At 47.5% G+C, this 5000-nt stretch overlaps 1 protein-coding gene across 2 annotated transcripts in view; it reads left to right on the top strand.

Annotated features, from left to right (window-relative positions):
* Positions 1 to 5000, top strand: part of si:cabz01090165.1 (uncharacterized protein LOC100333421 homolog) — a 218312-nt gene that overhangs the window by 122861 nt on the left and 90451 nt on the right. The gene's annotated exons all lie outside the window — the stretch shown is intronic.

Genomic DNA, 5000 nt, shown 5'->3' with positions numbered 1-5000 from the left:
ATCACCACCATCACCACCATCACCACCACCACCTTCACAAACACCCTCACCACCCTCACCACCATCACCACCACCACCTTCACAAACACCTTCACCACCATCACTACCATCACCACCCTCACCACCACCACCTCCACCACCTCCTCCCTCCTCCTCCCTCTGAACGTCCCATTGCAGTGACTCATCTGTGTTCTGAGTGAAAAACAGTTTCAATCAGTTCAAGGTGATTTTCTTACTTCAGGTTCAAATCAGGCTTTTATTTAAACGAGTGAATGAGACGTTTCCACATCGTCATTCATGCAACACAATGAGACTGATGAAGACGAGGTTGGTTGAGATAAAAGACAAAACTCACCTTTGATTCTCATCGTCTGCAGTGCTGACCTTCACCCACACACACACACAGACACAGACACAGACACACACACACACACACACACACACACACACACACTCTCTCTCTCTTTGTGTGTGTGGGTACAGAGGCTGAACAAGGCTGCAGTGATACAGAGAGGGGGGGGGGCGGAGGATGAGGAGGAGGGTTTGTCCTTCTCAGCTTATCACTACAAAGCACTGCACCTGCTGCGGTTGCCAGGTTGCAGGGGTTTTTTTTACAATAAGTGATATTTAAGCAGAGGAGGTGAGTGGATTCAGACGAAGCACAGTGGGAAGGAACCCGCTGCCGTGTCGGCCTCTTCAGATGTGAAGCGGTTCGGTTTGGTGCCACAGTGGAGAGGAGGAGGTGGAGGCAGGGACTGTCTGGATGCTGGAGGTTGATGGAGGGGACAGGTCTCAGGGGGACTGGGACAGCTCTCATTTTTCTCAGGATTGAGGTGGACAGGGTCATTGGGGACACGAGATGTGTTCAGACATCAAAATGTCTGCAAATTGGGTCTGGACAGTTTCTGGAGTTCGTCTTTCTCAGATGAAGAAGCAGCAGGAGACCTCACCAACACGTCCACTCGCTCACTGTGAATGGTCCAGACATGGTCCTGCTGTTCTCTCACATGGACATGGTGTTTAAATAATCCTCAAGCAACGTAAACTTTGAGGATCACATATACCACCACTGTTACATGTGGTCAATTCCCTGTTCACTTGTATAAAGGCATTAAAGAAGTGCTTGTACCTCTAACGCCGACATTATATAGATATACTGTGTTTAAAGTGACCAATCACAGGAGGGGAACATCAGCCTCTGTCCCCGCCTCCAAAGTCCTGCATCCATAATCAATCCATCAATCAAGTTTGATTTGTTTTGCTGATATTCAGACACCACAGTTTCTAACATTATAACAGAGTGTGACATCTTCTGCCCTCAACCCTCAACAAGAGTGAGGAACAACTAGCGAAACACAGGCGTGTTCTTTACTAACTAAACAAACACACCAGACAAACTGACAGGGACACATGTCCTCACGCTGCGTTCTCCCTCCAGAACCTTCCAGTGCAGGTCTGACAGCGGCTCCGGAGCCTCGGAGGCTGACGGGACAGTTGATGGTAATTCAGTGAGACGGTTGTGGTGAGATTTCAGACCAGTGGAAGCAGGTGGGGACGTTCTGTGGGCTTAGAGGTTGGAGTGATCTCAAACCAGTGGTTCCAGCAGTTGGAGCCTGTGGTCAGATTTCAAGACTTTCATTTACAAACATTACATTTTGTAGCAGGATAACGGGAGTGAAGGAGTTGGAGATGTGGTGGGATGGTGATGAGCAGGACGAAGGGAGAAGATGGTGAAGGTTAGAAGACAAGCTGCAACAGAACTGGAGCTTCCTCCTGCTCAGCAGGTAGACGCTGCGTAGCCACTTTCTCAAATCTGATTTTCTGACATAAGCAAGAACTGGTTTCCAGGTCAGAGTTATTTTTGTAAACTCGTATCTTCAACTAGAGCAAAGAAGAGAATGTATTGTCTTGTCTTTTTTTTATCTAGGATAAGAAACAAAGGTGTTCACTCTCCATTCAGGCCTGGTTCTTCTCCTCTGGCACCTCAGCCACCGACACACACCAGAGATTAAACCAGGTCGGCTTTGACTCGACTTGTTTTTCTTTTCCATGGATGGAGAGAACCAGCAGAGCAGAGTGATGATGGGCAGAGGATGAGAAACAGAGTAGTGATTTCTCACTTGATTCTGAGGTCACTCGAGATGTCAGGGTTCAAACAGGCTGGAAGTCAGATGCAGGTCGGACGGGTTGTTAACATCACAGAAAGTTGGACTGTGTCTGCTGTGATGACCTTTTAACAGGGGGGACTTTTCCAGTTGTTGCCAGCAACATCTGGAGAGACAGGTGGTGTTAAAGATGGCTGCATGGACGGACAGAGAGAGAGACACTTTGTTTTCAGAGTCACCTCGTGGAGGAAATCCTCAGTTTAGACATCGGGAGGTTCAGACGTTTCAGTTTAGTCCAAAGTGTGAAGAGCAACATTTAGTCCGACCATGAGAACCATGGTTTGGTTCGTTTGCAGTGTGGAAACATTTGTTGTGGATAGTTCGGACTCTCGGACCAATCACAGGAAGTTGAGAAACATCAGAGTATGAAACACATGAACAAAATCAGAACAGAATAATGTCCGAAAGTTAAAATAAGATGGATCAGTGCATAATATTAATAATAATGAAGACATCTACTTCACTGCCCAGTCAGTCAGGTGTGTCGGTCAGTTCTTCATGAACGTCCATCATGGGTGATTCTGCAAAAACCTCAGTTAACATTCCACCATGATGGTTTTTAATATTCAGCTTTTAAAACATACAATTCTAATAGAACCCAGAACACGCGTTTCGCTGTGACTCAGTGATTATCGTCATGGTCACTGACACGTCTGACAAAGATTGTGTTCATGCAGCTTTTTGCAGATATTTCCGACGTCTTGAATCCACGTCGAGCGAATCTGCACCTGTTTGCGTTCACTGGATTATTTCCAACGAGCTGAGTGAAGGATTCTCTCCGTGTTCAGTCGTCCACGTGAACCCGTCGTACCTGGTGACGCTGACAGACGCCAGACGAGCTGTGCACGGAGGGGGGGTGTTATTTCGAATTTCAACACGTCGGCGAGTTGCCAGGTTTGATGACTGCTACTTGTGACCCTGAAAGTATTTTTTGAGCAACCACAGGCAAAGATATTTGAGAAATGTGAGTGTTTCTTGGCTTAAAATCAGTGAATGAGAACGAGTTTTTGTTGCCAGACGTGCGACGGGTTCAAGTGGAAGCCACATCACTGATGATTACCCCTCGGTAGCAGAGGTGGTGTGTTATTATCACAGGCTGGAGACACAGATGGAGCCATCAGGGGGAAATACAGCAGGTTATTTGATTTTGGGTTAGAGCGAGATTTACACATCCAAGTAAAGACTGTGTTTGTGTGTTGCCACTTCAAATGTCATCAGTTGCAGGAGGAGGTTGTTTCCTGCTGGAGTCTGACGACAGGAGGTGTTCGCACAGTGCGGAGTCGCCATGTTAGTCGGTAGTTTGACCTCCGGGACATTTGGAGCCACTGGAGGAGAAATAGATGTAATAGGGCAAAGAGAAGACGGGTTATTTAAAGCATTATACTTTTTCCAGGGCGGAGCAGGGTTGCCAGGTTTGATTGAGACAAACAGGAGACAGGGATGTCTCATTATATTCCTCCTTTTTTATTTGAAACCCATCATCAAGTCTATCTGAAGCCTGTGCAGCAGTGAGTGAGTGCGACCTTCATTTTGCCTGGTGCCAGGACTGGAAGCAGCTGGTGGAGGTGAGCGTGGTGAGCGTGGCGAGCGTGGCGAGCGTGGTGAGCAGACTTCCTGCGGCTGACGAGTCCCCACGACAGCAGCTACACAGTGGAAATGAAAGTCCGCACCAGCAAAAAGCAATTTCTTTCACCACACCTCTGAAGACGGCTGAGCCAGACTCTCACCTTCTGACTGAACGAGCTGTGTGAGAATAACCACCGGCAGCCATCAGGTGTTTTCTGATTTGTTTCATGTTTAATGAGACGAAGAGGAAATCTTTCCCCTTACATGTGGTCGTGTTTTTAATTTACCTCTTTGTCAATTGGTTTCCTCGTTATGTGTAATTGCTGATGTTCCGTTCGGTGCTGACACCAGATTCTGACGCTTCCTGCTGAAGGTTTAGCAGAAACAGTTTTTTCTTGTTTTCACACTCGGGTGTAGCTGCAGGAAATATCTAATATCTGAGTGACGGCGGGATACGGAAAACCTGCAGGTTCACAGACTCAGAAATGCAAGTTTCAAAACCAATTTATTGGAGTTTTAAAGTGGAACTTTCCTTTAATGACCACAGCGTCCCCAGGAACGTATAGAAAGGAGGAGGACGGACAAAGCAGAGACCGGAGACGAGTGTGCAGCTGCCAAACTGGGCTGATTTGAGTCGGGGCAGCAGGAGGACGACTGCAGGCTTTATTTTACAGAAGTGCTGACAGTCCCCAACCAGAAAATGTGCTTAGAAACCCTGACAATCTACTGCCGTCACCTATTTAGTCTTTTCCACTCCGCTCTCAATGGATCTTTTTATAACTATGGCAACACAGTTTAGGAAGTGGGCCACACTGGTCGCCTCGGTGGGAGACTGCATGTCGGGTTCCTCAGGAGGGATGGAGAGATTCCTGAGGGAGAGAGAGAGAGAGAGAATGGCGTTAGTCTGAGACGTCTCCAGCTCTGTTTGCTCCTCATTGTTTCACCATCACAGACAACAGGCGGGCAGAGATCCGACAGCCGTCACACAAGGTCACATTGTTACCTGCAGCCTGTGTGAAAGCAGGAGGGAACCAGAGGGACCATCAGTCCACCTGTCACTCAAAACTGTGTCCTGCCTGCGGCTGCTCCCAGACGTTGCCACAGAATCCAGTGGTTTTCTATTTTAATGGGATTTGCAGGTTTATACATCACTGCATTGAAATATCAGTGCATGTCTGCTCTGAACGGCCTGTTTGGACTGTTGGTGCTGACGCTGCTTTTCTTTCTGAAAACTAGTAATTATGACCATTGATATAGAAACATGGGCCG

Source organism: Hippoglossus hippoglossus, chromosome 13 (assembly GCF_009819705.1).
Source record: "Hippoglossus hippoglossus isolate fHipHip1 chromosome 13, fHipHip1.pri, whole genome shotgun sequence".
Classification (NCBI taxonomy): Eukaryota; Metazoa; Chordata; class Actinopteri; order Pleuronectiformes; family Pleuronectidae; genus Hippoglossus; species Hippoglossus hippoglossus.
This window is presented reverse-complemented; position numbering and strand designations above follow the sequence as displayed.